Genomic DNA, 13,701 nt, shown 5'->3' with positions numbered 1-13,701 from the left:
CAGCGACTCTCACCTACATCTGGGGTTTTAAACATGCACAAATAGCCTCTGTTGGAACACTGAGTTTTTCATTATTCTCAGATGTCTCGATAAATTGAGCATTATGTGAATATTCCATTAGTTGTAAGCTTACAGAACTTCAGAAATAGCCGAAATGAAGTAGCAGGGCAAGCAGAAAAGACACATAACTACTGGTATGTTGAAGGTTCCAACATGTAGACCATCCCAAACACTCCCTCTACCAGCTGCCATCATTCACAAACAATCCAAAGGCCAAGAATGACGGCAGCAAGGTCACCTCCAAGCAGGAACAGTGACAGTCACACCCACCCTGAAAGCCTTCCTAAATGCTAAGAATGCCACCACGTTACCTAGTAGTTACTCAGTGCTCATCCTTGCTAGCACATCAGGGTTGGGTCATGTTTGTAAGTAACGTGGTCACTCTCTTGTGTACTGGATGCCTTCATCACATGAACTTGGGGAAGAGGTGACATCCACCATAATTTCGTTCCCAGCAGCCACCCACAGTACACATGACTTTTCTCGGGCTTATTTACAGAATGGAGAAAACAGTTCACTCTGTAAGACAGTTACAAGGATCACATTGGCAAAATATATAGAGCACTCAATGTCTGACATAGTAGGTACTCAAGAAATTCATAATGGTAGCCAATACCTTAATGCCCGTGGGGGGGCCAAGATACCCTTAGCTCATTTCAGCATCCAGCAACCCTGTGAGGTAGGTATTTTGCCCCGTTTTAACAGTTGAGGAAATGGCACAAAGACTAAGCATCCAAGGGCACAGAGCAATTAAGTGACACACTAGGTTGGAACCCATGGCTCTTACCCACTGGGCTACTCCTCTTCTTTGCGCCCATGTCACAGGATTTTTGTAGGAATGTCCATGTGATGATTCAGAGCTTCCAGTGATGGGATCAGGCCAGTGGGACTCGCAGGCAGGCTCTGCCTTAAACTCCATCATCTGGAGCAACCGGCCCTTCTGGACCTTCTTCTTACCCGAAAGCTGAGTGCTTGGCTGGTAGTAGAAATTGAACTAAATGATCTCAAAATTCTGTGACTTGAAGCTTGCTTTTTCACTTTTAAAAGGTTTATTGAAGGTTTAGACTTCTTCACGCTTAGTTTTGGTTTAACAGATTTGAAGTCCTTGTTGGGACTTCAAATCAGGAACACAAACCCCAACTGTGGCCATAAGCTGATGGGAGGGGAGAATGTTTTCCAGGTCCTGGGGCGGGGGGGGGGGGGGGGGGGGGGGGCGGGGGAGAGCCCTGAGAGCCGACCTCAGGGGAGTTGGCCACTAGATGGCAGCATAAACAGAGTTCTGGCTGGACGGGATCTGGCTGAAGAGCCCTTTCTGTTCCTCCTCACCCTCTGCCCAGCCATTGCTCCATTCTTCTCTGCTTATGTTGATAAAAGTTTTCATTTGCAGGGCCTTTCGGTCAAAAAAAAAAAAAAATTCAAGCTCATATACGAGTCTTGTGCCAAAGGACGGAGGGTTAGGCATAGCTCGCAGATGGGCGACACATAAGACCCACAGATAAGAATGGTTTTTACATCTTTAAATGGTTGATAAAGAACAACTCTTCATGATACGTGGAAGTTATATGAAATTCAAATTTCAATGTCTACCAATAAAGTTTATTGGAACACAGCCACTCATTTATGTATTATTATGGCTGCTTTCATCCTAGGACAACTAGGTTGAATAGTTACAACAGATCCTGAAATATCGACAGTCTGTCTCTTTATGGAAGAAGCTTGCTGACCCTTGACGTAGATCAGCCTCATCTAAATAAAGATGCACTTTCCAAAGTCTTTAAAGTTCTAATGTGTGAGTGTAGGAATTTGCACTCCATCTTTTTGGTGCTCTGTTTCCTTGGCACAATAAAAATAGCATCTGGTGCTCGAGTAGGCCTGTGCACATTCAGGCAGCCACTTAGCAAACATCTCTTGGCTGAGACCTCAGTGTGGTAAGGCACATAGCTGCGACATGGTGACACGCCATGGGATCACCAGGAGTGTGGAGAGGTGACCTCTGCCTGCCCAGAATTAGGGAAGGGTTTTCAAAGGCCACAACATTCTCATTGCGCCAAGAAGCAGGAAGTCATGTTCCTTAGCAAAGAGGTGAGACATGGCAAAGAAAACCATTAAAGATGAAGCAGTGCCGTAGAGTGTGTTGGGCCAGGAGCTGAGAAGGCAGGAAAGACTAGCCAGAGCTGGGGGGGCCGGCCAGAGTTGGGGGGGCGACCAGAGTTGGGGGGGGCCAGGCCAGGGCCAAGGGCGGAGGGGATGGCGGCCTGAAGGCGGGTGAACGCAGGTCTATCATTCACCTGCGAGGGAGGCAGGAGGCGAAGCCGGCAGGAAAGACAATCATGAGTTCTTTTGCTCACCGGTGAGTTTGTGGCGCTAGAGGGACATGTGCTAGTCCAGTGTTTGTCTCAAAGTGCGGCCTTGGATCCCCTGCAGCATCACCCGAAGGGTTTAAACAAAAACACAGGTTCCTGGACTCGCCCTTACCCACGCTCAGACCTGCAGAAGGGAAGTACCCAAGTTTGTGGGGTGGGGAGTGGGAGCAAAGCAGAGCCGCCAAAGAAGGCTGAGAATGAGAACTCGGTATTCGAAGATGGGAGAGCGAGGGTGTGCCATGAAGACCAAAAAATACTTTTTTTTTTCAGGGAAGAACTGGCTATCACTGACCCATGCTGCCGGGATCCGTTATCGCGGCCACGGAGCTTGGTCGTGGGGGTCGCTGGGGACTGGGCCGACGTTTACTACGGGGCGGGCGTGGGACCGGGGACGGAGAGGTAAAGGGACCGGGGCCTCTCCCCCTGACGACACAGGGGCGCCGGGCTTGCCTGGAGCTGCGGCTAGGAACGCGAGCTGACAGCGCCAGGGAAGCCGCGTCCCCGGGGTCGGGGGTCAGAGGGGCTGCGCAGCGCGGGCGCGGGACCTATCCTAACGCCGTGGGGAGCAGGGACGCAGAGCGGAGCTTCCCTGCGAAGACCATGTGTTGGCTCCACCGTCGCGCAGCCTGCAGGAGCCTGAGCCTGAGCCTGAGCCTGAGCCTGAGCGCGGGTCCGCGGCCGGCAGGGGGCGATGCCGCGGCTGCGGGCCCGGTCCCGCTGCCTTCGGTCCCCGGAGACCCCCACCTGGCCCACAAGTCACCACTCAACCTCACACCAGCCATGGACGGAAGAGTCCCCGGGGCCACCGCAGGAGCTGTCTTCTAAAAGCTGGGCTTGGTGCAGAAGCAGCGAGGCCCGCAGGGAAGCCGCCTCTGATCCACTCCGGTGGATTTATGGAGCTAGGAAAAGGTGAGTGGTTGAACTTTGCCTTCAGGACAGCGGGGGTGAGGGGAGGGAGGGCAGCTTGCTAAACAGAGGAGCACGAATTCGATTTCTGGGGCAACCCTGAAACCGCTAAGCAAGCACTTTCCCAGCATTTCAGGAGGATCTATTTACTAACAAATAAGTGATATTATAACTCTTATTTTTTTATACAAATTTTTAAATGTTTTATTTATTTATTCATGAGAGAGAGAGAGAGAGAGGCAGAGGCAGAGGGAGAAGCAGGCTCCCCGCCTAGCAGGGAGCCCGACGCGGGACTGGATCCCAGGACCCTGGGATCATGACCTGAGCCGAAGGCAGACGCCTAACCATCTGAGCCACCCAGGCGCCCCTATGACTCTTATTTTTAAGGCAGTCCCTGGACAACCTTTTAAACTCAGTCTAATTGCTAATTTTTTTTAAAGGCAATATAACATAGTGATGGGCATACACTCGTTTGAATCCTAAGACTGCCCCTCCAGCTGGAGCCTCTCTGAGCAAGCTCCCTTGCCCGTGGGTACAGATGACAGGCATGTCCGTGGGGCACTGTGCCAGTTAATACGTCCCTAGCATATAGGGAGCTCCAAAACATCATTACATTTCCTTCAGGAATGTTTTCTTATTCAAAACCTGCCTTCCTATTTTAGTGCCTTTCAAAATTAGAAATGCCTCTTTTCTGTGGATTAGACTGTGCTTTGTTCTTTTATTTGTGTTAACCATTTCTATTTCATAGAATCATACTCATCCTATACATGCATTTGTATCTTTCCTCTCTATAATGGATGAGCCAATATTGATACTTTAATTACTAAAGTGCATTGTATTAGGGTTCACAGCTGTGTTGTACATCCTCTGGGTTTTGACAAAAGTGTGACAAAGGTGTGTGTCAATAGTGAATAGTATCCACTATTATGGTATCCTTTTTTAAAAAAGATTTTATTTATTTGGGGGGGCAAGCATGAGTCGGGGGCAGAGGGAGAGGGAGAAGCAGACTCCCTGCCTAGCAGGGAGCCCGATGTGGGGCTCGATCCCAGGACCCTGGGATCATGACCCGAGCCGAAGGCAGACGCTTAACCGACTGAGCCACCCAGGCGCCCCCCACCATTGTAGTATCCTGTAGAACAGTTCCTTAAAAATCTCCTGTGCTCTGCTTCTTCATCCTTCCCTACCACACTCAGCAACCACTGATCATTTTATTGTCTCCATGGTTTTGCCTTTTCCAGACTGTCATATAGTTGGAATCATAAAGTATGTAGCCTTCTCACTCACACAGAAGGTACTCAGTAATTATGGTGACTGAATGATTGGTTTCATTTGCAAAGTAAGTTGCATTTATGGTTCCTTCATGTCTTTTCATGAAATAACAACTCTTTTCCTTTTTTGCCAAATAATCCATTATCTGGATGGACCACAGTTTATTTATCTGTTCACCTGCTGAAGGATATCATGGTTGCTCCCAGGATTTGGCAATTATGAAGAAAACTGCCCTAAACATCCATGTGCAGGTTTTGTGTGGACGTATGTTTTCAACTTCTGGACAAATACCAAGGAGCACAATCGCTGAACCATATGGTAAGATATGTTTAGTTTTATCAGAAATTGCCAAACTGTCTTCCATTTTGTATGGCTTCCATTTTGCATCCCCACCCGCAACGGATGGGAGTTCCTGTTGCTCCACCTCCTCACCAGCGTTTGATGTTATCAGTGTTTTGGATTTTAGCCACTCTAAGTCAGCATGTCATAGCATGTTCTCGTATGAATTTGCAGTTATCTAATGACCTATGATGTGGAGCATCTTTTCATATGCTTGTTTGTCATCTTTTTTGGTGAGGTGTCTGCTCAGAACCTTTGCTGATTTTTAAACATTGGGTCGTTTGCCTGCTTATGTTGAGTTTTAAGAGTTCTTTGTATATTTTGGATATAAATCCTTTATCAGATAGAAGTTTTGAAAAGATTTTCTCCTTGTCATTTCATTCTGGGGATGCTTTGTTCTTTCTGTTGCAATGAAATGGAAACGTGGGAATGCTAGGAGACAGAAACCGGTCAAAGGGTTTCACTCTGTCATTATTCTTGTCAGAGGCAACAGTGAGCAGTCCTTATGGCACCTCCTTATGCATTCCGCAGTGTGCCAGGGTGGCCAAGCCCTTGGCCCAGAGCTGGCGTCGATCACTGGGCAGTGGGAGTAGACCCTGGGGGCTTCCAAGTCCCTTCCTTGTAGGGACAACCAGGCACTTTCAGGAGGCTGGGCCACTGCCAACCTCTTTTATTACTTGCCAGGAAGACAGACATTGCAGGCCAACAGTGACATCCCCTCATAACTTCTTCCACCTTATTTGGGACACAAAGGCTGAGTTCCTCCCCCGTTTATTTCTAGAGACATGCGTCATAAAAGAAGAAGTAAGCCAGTTTTAAAACACAGGCTCCAGGCAGGGTTTGCAGGTGCTGCCTGTCCCTCCTCGGTGCAGATGGGACTCCCTTCTGGAACACACACACGCAGACCTTCATAGGGCCTTGGTAGAACAAAAGACAATAGGCTAGACCATTAATCCTGTCTGCTTCCCACAGGATGGAAAATCCGTGCTTGGCAGTGGGGAAGTTCAGCTCCAGAGAGGGGCTTTTCCTGTGGGTCTCCAGAAACTTCCTCCCACTCCACCCTCCTCATGACCCATCAATGTGATGCCCTAATACTTCAGAATAAGAAAGGATGTGCTCTGAGGTTCAATATGAAGATAGACCTATTTTCAATATGGCAATCCGGAAAAACATGGCAAAGCAAAAGTGAAGTTCTCCACAGTGGGTATGGCCCCAGTGAAAATAAATCACTGTGCCTGCCAAGCTGGTGCTGAATCCCAGTTCCCTCTAAATCAGACTTTCCACTTGAGGGAAAGGGAAAGGGGAGGGTATGTTTGCTCAGGCAAACATGGCAGTAATTCCTGGTTGAACACAGTTGGAAGAGTCCAGTGCAAGAGGAGGAGTGGGTCATGGTGCTTCTCCCAGTGCCACCCGAGGGCCATCTGGGGGCCTGTGGAATGCAGACTCCAGGGCCCAGCCCGGCCCCACTGCACAGAGTGCCCAGGAGAGACCTGAGTGGGGGCATCTCAGAAGCCTCCAGGCTGCTCAGATGTACGTTGATTTTGAAAATCATTAAGTTAAAAGCACAAATTTTAGAAACCTTAAAACCTGGAGTTAGATGTACTGTCCTCATGCTTCAGAATACTGACGTCTCTTCTCTGAAGTTCAGTGTTAATTGAATATTAATTAAGTCAATATTAACTGTGGGCCTACAGTGACACAAAAGACTGAGTTCCTCCTCAGTGTATTTATAGAGACAGGTGTCGTAAAAGAAGAAGTAAGCCAGGTTTTAAGCTCAGGCTTCAAATAGGGGTTGCAGTAGCCAAGGGACTTTGGACAAATATTTAAGTCCCTTAATTCTTATCTGCAAAATGGGTATAATGGTGCCAGGACCTGCACAGCTACGGAATGTACTGAAGCTAAAGTGTTTGCGACCTGCACTAAAACACAGCAGAGCTTCTCTGAAGACAAGAAACAGGGTTTCAGAAAGTATACAATGTCTCCCTCTTCTGCTGCTGTGTTTTATTTCACATGAAGTGTAGTAATAATCACTAGCTTTTGAGTCTTTAGTCATGTACTAGGCATTAGCCTAAGCACTCCATGCATCATTTAATTCTCACACAATCCTGTGAAATAGGTTATACCCATGATACCCATTTTATAGATACAGAAACTGAGGAAGGAAGGTGAAGCAGCTTGCTTATGGCCACATAGCTAGTAAGTTGCCAAGTCAGGATTTGAACGTGGGACCTCAGAGCTGGCATTCTCCCATCACCTTTGGTCTCCAGCCCTTAAAGACCTGATAATAAGCTGAAATAGGAAAATGGAAGTCTACTTTCTGAGAAACAATGGAAGTTTAATTCCTCTTTAGCAGCCACATGGTAAGAATGTCCAAATTATTATCATTCTAGAGCCTAAGGCAGAGCAAAAAGTTTTCTCTGGTGAGTTTTATAAATAGTACCTTTTCTGAGATGCTCACTGTTTAAACCTGAGATGTCCAGTTTGGTAGCCACTAGCCACAGGTAGTTATTTAAGTTTAAATTTTAATTCATCAGTGGAATATGAGAGTCCGGATATAGGCCCACGCATATACCAAAGACTGACTTTCAATAAAGGCACAAGGTGATTCAGTGGACAAAGGATAGTCTTTTCAACAAATGGTGCTGAAACAATTGGAAATACATAATCAAAAAACTGAACAATCCCCACCTTGCACCATATACAAAATAGGACATTTAATGGTCCATTTAACTCTGCTTTTAGGAATTTACCCAAGAGAAGTGAAAGCATATGTCTTTACAAAGATTTGTGCAAGAATGCTCATAGCAGCTTTATTTGTTCATAGCCAAAAAATGGAAACCACCCAAGTATCCATCAATAGGTGAAATTGTATCTCCAAACAATGAAATATTATTCAGCAATAAAATGAAACAAACGGAGACAACATGGATGAATCTCAAAATAATTTTGCCGAGTGAAAGAAGCCAAACCAAAAAGAGAGAGAGAGGATACAGACTGCATGATTCCATTTACATTATATCCCATGTCATATATGCAAACTAATCTCTAATGACAGAAGGCAGGTCAGTGGTTGCCTAAGTGTGGGAGACAAGGATGGAAGGATGGGCATGAGGAAATTTCTGGACATGATAGATATATTCACTGTCTTGATTGCAGTAATGTGTCGTGGGTATATGTGTCAAAACATCAATCTTAACACTTGATGTGCGGTTCATTGATGCCTTTTATACCTCAAAATAGCTGTTAAAAGTTTTAAATGTTTAAATCAAATTTAAAATTCAGTCGCACTAGCCATACTTCCGGCATTCAATAGTCACACTGGCTGGTGGCAGCCATATTGGATGAGAACATTGCCATCATCATAGCAGAAAGTTCTATTGAATAGGCTGGTACAGACACAGCATCTCCTGTTTCAGGCTGGCGGGAAGTTCTAATAAAAAATAATGTTTCTTCTGACCAAAAAGCCCGCTGCCCCTGTTGTCTACAGAGCAAAATGGATGATGGAGTGGAGGGACGTGGTCAAACAGTCATCTGCCACCAGGAGCGGCCATTAGAAAGGGGCCAGGTGGCAGGTGCTGCCGAGGGTAGCGAAAGGGGGAAGTCCCAAGGCTCTGAGCTCTGAGGTGGGGAAAACCTTCTTTTGAATGAACTGAGAGGAGGACTGAGGGGGGCAGAGGTCGCACATGGTGGAACTGTAGAAAGTTCAACCTCTGGTGGTCCTTGGGTTCGAACTGGACGAGAGAAATAAGAGCGAGATGGGAAGGGATGGGCCCAGGTCTCAACCGAATTAGGGGAAGGAAAAAAAAAAAAAAAACAACCAAAGCCAGGAGAATCCAGGTATCCTGATGCTGGAAATCTAGGTTTTGATGATTAGGAAAATAAGTAGAAATTATAATTGTATGACTAATATTAAGCATGCCTATGCTTAACATGCTTTCTTCAGTTGTACCAATCGAGAGCGTTGGTATTTTGCTTTCTAGTTGCGTTCCTCAAACTCGGGGCACCCCTAAGTAATCTACCTGTTCAGTGTGGCCTGGGGAGGCACAGCCCCTTCTGAGAATGATGTTTCTAAGTGGCGAAATCATGTACATAGAATTACAAAGAAAACCGATGGTGTTGAGAGGCAGTTTGGTGCCCAGAGCCTCGCTGTACTGGACCAGGAATGTAAGTGCAGGGCCAATGAGGCCACTCGTTGAATCGGTTTCAGCAATTTGGCAGTTCTCATCCTGATTCCAGAATGCAATGGAGTGAAGAGTTCGGCTGCCCTGGAAATCGGGCCTTTTCCGGGAAGGAGTGGAGAGGAAGGAGGACTCCTGCTGTCCCCAAGTCTAGCCGTGACTGTGACCAAGTCCAGCCTCCAACTCCTTCTCCTTAAATAAGTTTGAAAATATCCATTTGACAAAACTAAGTTGGGGCCGAGGCCTCAGTGCTGCTCTGGGATGTGACCCTCACGTGGAACCCCAACCGAGACGGAGGGTCGCACCGGGTTTGAGGGCGCAGGGGCTGGAGGAGGGGGCGGCCCAGGGTTGCATCTCCCCGCTCCAAGGAGGTCCCTGGGGCCCGCGAGGGGGGCGCATCTGGGTCTCCGGGAAGGTAGAGCCACCCCCCGTGACGCCCCCCCCCCCCCCAACCTCCAAGCCACTTTTAGGAACTTTTAGGAATGAGAGAGGCTGGGATGGAGAATGCTAACTCCAGAAAAATGCTGGCGACTGCCGAGCCCACCTAGGATCGTCCGTGCGGGAGGCCCGCGGGGCCCCAGGAGGAGGAGCCAGCCCGCCGCACCGTCAGAGCCCCTCGGCCCAGGCCCCGGCTGCCTGCCGGCTGCCTGCCGGCCCCCTCCCCCCTCCCTCCTCCCACCCCCCCTCCCCCCCGCACCTGGAAGAAGGTGAGGAAGGGCCCTTGCCCAGGGGCTGGGGACACAGCTTCCCCAGGGCCGCTGGTTAGAAAGTGCTCAGCTGGACCGGGCCTGGGGCCAGACGGGCAGGCAGCCCCAGAAGGCCAGGAAATCTTTCCTTTGGGATGTCTTCTTCCCTTCTCCATCCCCCCAGGAACCTACTCCCGACTGCCTCAGGTTTGCATTCTCAGCATTTGTGTCCATCCTGAAGGGAGAAGGGAGAGATTGGGGCTGGGAAAGACTGCAAGAAAGCACTGGGTAAATGTTAAACAAATGAAGTGAGGAACCAGCCCCCCACCCCCACCCCCCATGGTTCCCTCTAGTTCTTCCTGGAATCAGGAAAGGATGATTGTCGAGTGGGCATTTTACGGCGGCAGCCCAGATAAGAAGAAATTAGGAGGGCTTCACACCCCTGGATCTTTGACCCCCTTGAGACGAGAAAAGGCCCTTCAAAGCCATCAACTTCCTTAGAATAACAGATGGAAAGGCAGGAAAAAACAAAGCAAAAGCGAATGGCCTCATTTATCTATTTTTAAAATGATACATGTAAAACATGCAGACATGTTCAAAAACATAATTTAAAAAAAGAGTAAAACAGCTAAAAATCCCTGGTCTCAGAGCCCCAATTTTAATTCTCTCCCCAGGGATCACTGCTGTTCACGCGCGGTGTGGCCTGCTTGGTCCAAACGCCCCCTGCCCTCTGCCTCCCACCTGGGCTTCGCTGCTGTTCTTCACACCCAGGACAGCGCCTCCTGCAGGGCTTTGGAGGCCATTGTTCCCTCCACCTGGAAACCCCACCGTGTCCCCCTCTGCCCTTTCTTTTCTTTTTTGGGAAGGGGTATTTTATTTTACTCTTATTACAGTATAACCTTTATATAAGAAAGTGCACAAAGTTTAAAGTGCGCAGCCCAGTGAGTTTTCACATAATCCTGTACATATATATTCCCCCGGTAGAGATAGCAAGACACCAGCTAACCACTGTTCTGACCTCATCATCACAGATTCCTTTTGTCTGTTCATGTGAATTACCTAATGTCCTTTTGTGTCTCCCACACTTTCTATGGGGGCTCATTCCCATCTTCCAGGTCTCCGCTCAAATGTCACCTCCTCCCCCCTTCCCTTCCACAGCATTACCCTGTCCATTTTTTTTTTTCAGAGCACTTCTCCATTTGCAATTTCTGTTTGTTTACTTGTTTACAGTTTTTCTGCCCAACTAGAAGGTAATTGTCCTTTTCTATCCCCTGCTCTGTCCTGAACCCGTAGCACAGAGTCTAGCATATATAGGCGATCAACAAATATTTATTCAATGAATGAATATGTGTGTAAATGAAAGAAAGAAATGCCCCAGGTATCAATTTGTATGGTCCTGAATCTAGAACTAATTATAGTTTGTCCACATGCTGGCCTCTGCAGGAGGCCTCTGTGCTTCTTGTTACAAAGACAATATTCACCAAATTCAAATGTGAAGACTTAGAAATACTGGAGTTGTTCCAGTCTGCCTGGAAGCAAAAAGTGGGCAAATTCTCACTCTCTGTAACAGGATTGCTTTCTCCACCAAGACTGGGCTTTCGCTTTATGCTATTGAATCAATGTTTTAGAAAACAACTCCACTTTGGCTACAGAAAAAGACTCTCAACAGTGGTAATCTCTAGTGGAGGGAGCGGGGATAATGTTTTTAAAACTTCCTTTATATTTTGCCATGTTTTAAAAATAAGCACATAACTTTTTAAAAGAATTTTAATTGTGGTAAAACACTTAACATGAAATTTACCATCTTAGCCAATTTTCAAGGATACATACAGTTCACTGGGCAACCAATCTCTGAACTGTTTCAACTTGCAAAGCTGAAACTCCGTAGCCTCCCCACTCCCCTTTCTCTGCAACCCCTTCTACTTTCTGTCTCTGTGAATTTGACTACTGTAGGAGCCTCTGTAAGGAGAATCTGAAGTAGAGCATTTGACTTTTATCTTAGTAACTGGCTTATTTCATTGAGCATAAGGTCTTCGAGGACCATCCATGTAGCGTGTCAGAATTTACTTCCTTTTTAAGGCTGAATAATATTCCATTGTGTGTGTACACCCCATTTTGTTTATCCATCATTCCTCGATGGACCCTTGGGTTGCTTCCACCTTTGGCTGTTGTGAATAATGCTGCTGTGAATAAAGCAGAGCATCTCTTCGAGGCCCTGCTTGCAATTATTTTGGGTATATAGCCAGAAGTGGAATTGCTGGATCATCATGTGATAGTTCTGTTTTTTATTTTTTGAGGAACTGCTGTGCTGTTTTCCACAGTGTCTGCATCATTTCACATTCCCACCAGCAGGGCATCAGCGTTCCAATTTCTCCGGATCCTCACCAGCACTTGCTATTTTCTGGTTTCTCTCCAGAGAATGGTCGTCCTAATGAGTCTGAGGTGCTATCTCGTGGTGGTTTTGATTTGAACTTCCCTGATGACAAATGATGTTGAGAGCATCTTTTCGTGTACTTGTTAGCCGTTTGTACATCTTCTTTGGAGAAATGCCTATTCAGGTCCTGTGCCCATTTTTAATCAGTTTATTTGTTTTTGTTGTTGTTGAATTCTGAGCAGGTACTACTTTTAAAATCAGAAAAGAATTTTATTTTATAAAGAAAGAGGGAGAGAGGGGCACCTGGGTGGCTCAGTCGGTTAAGCGTCTGCCTTCCAGCTCAGGTCATGATCCCAGGGTCCTGGGATTGAGCCCTGCATCGGGCTCCCTGCTCGGTAGGGAGTCTGCTTCTCTCTTTCCCTCTCCCTCCTCCCCCCCTGCTCATGTCTCTCTTTCTCTCTCTCAAATAAGTAAACAAAAATCTCTAACAAGGAAAAAAAAAATGAGGGAAAGAGCATACAGAAGGCCAGTCAAGAGAATGCAGTGGTTAAAAGCTTGGGCTCAATGAAATTAGAACATTCAGTCACCGTAATTACTGAGTACCTTCTATGTAAGTCAGGGTAAGCCAACTAACACACAACCCTAAAAGCTCAGTGACCTAATGCCATAAAAGTCTTATTTCAAGTCCAGTGTGGTCCCAGGTGGAGGGGGAGAAAGGATGTACGTTACAGAGGGTCAGTAGGTCGTTCAGGGAATTCTGCGTCATGCGGTCAGTTAGGGATCTAGGTTGCTTCCATCCTGTGACACTGACGTCCACTAGATGTGGCCTCCACGGTCACCATGGGAGGGGATAAAAGGGAGAATTACACAAGGGTAACTTTTTATGGACCAGTCTCTGCCTGTATTACATCAACCTAAGCTTGTAATACAGCCCCACCCACTCCAAAGGAGACTGGGAAACACCCTTTTCCTGTGTGCCGAGAAGGAGAGGAAATGGCACTGTATCTCCACAGTACATCCCTTTGGGCACCAAACCATCTCCTTCTTCTCCCCACACGTGGAAACACTCATCCCCTTCTCTCGGGAGACAACCCAGAGTTGCACCCAGGATCTCCAGGTCATGTACATTCTTCTCCCTCAAGACCATGTATCGCTCCTGTGTTCTGGTGACCAGTAAATTAAGGAGGGTGAGTTGTCTGCCTTGCTTATGGACACAGTGGCAAAGTAGAAATCACAAAATTCTCATTGAGAAAAGGGAAGGCACGGTAGCCCTTGGTCCAGAGAACCGATAGACTCCTTCCTGTGAGACAGGCTTGGAGAGGGTTCCCTGCCCTGGCAATTCGGTTCTGGTCTGACCTCTGAAGGGCACACCTTTGCCCGTTTTTCTCCATGACCTCATCTTCACCTCAAAGGAGTTTCTCCTGTTTCAGTCTCTCCCCTGATGACACCTGAGGCATTCTTTGGGGAGGAAGCCCTTCTCCTTGACAACATCCTGTTCTCGGAGCTTTCCTTCTGCTTGCTTATGG

At 47.3% G+C, this 13,701-nt stretch overlaps 1 protein-coding gene across 10 annotated transcripts in view; it reads left to right on the top strand.

Annotated features, from left to right (window-relative positions):
• Positions 1-13,701, top strand: part of ZCCHC2 (zinc finger CCHC-type containing 2) — a 91,633-nt gene that overhangs the window by 61,645 nt on the left and 16,287 nt on the right. For 6 of the 10 annotated variants that reach the window (XR_003609168.2, XR_015766954.1, XR_015766953.1 and 3 more), the window contains 2 exons: positions 2,694-3,332; positions 4,759-4,916. The gene's annotated coding sequence lies outside the window, so the exon portion shown is untranslated. Of the gene's footprint in view, positions 1-885; positions 1,236-2,693; positions 3,333-4,758; positions 4,917-7,761; positions 8,558-9,173; positions 9,453-10,475; positions 12,013-13,701 lie in introns of those variants that run through there. The other 4 variants (XR_015766951.1, XR_015766949.1, XR_015766950.1 and 1 more) reach the window with 4 other exon arrangements.

This window comes from Eumetopias jubatus, unplaced genomic scaffold, assembly GCF_037043125.1.
Source record: "Eumetopias jubatus isolate StellerSeaLion01/CBP00866 unplaced genomic scaffold, mEumJub1_p1.0 scaffold_16, whole genome shotgun sequence".
Taxonomy (NCBI): Eukaryota; Metazoa; Chordata; class Mammalia; order Carnivora; family Otariidae; genus Eumetopias; species Eumetopias jubatus.
The sequence above is the reverse complement of the archived record's forward strand: the minus strand, read 5'-3'. Positions and strand labels throughout refer to the sequence as shown.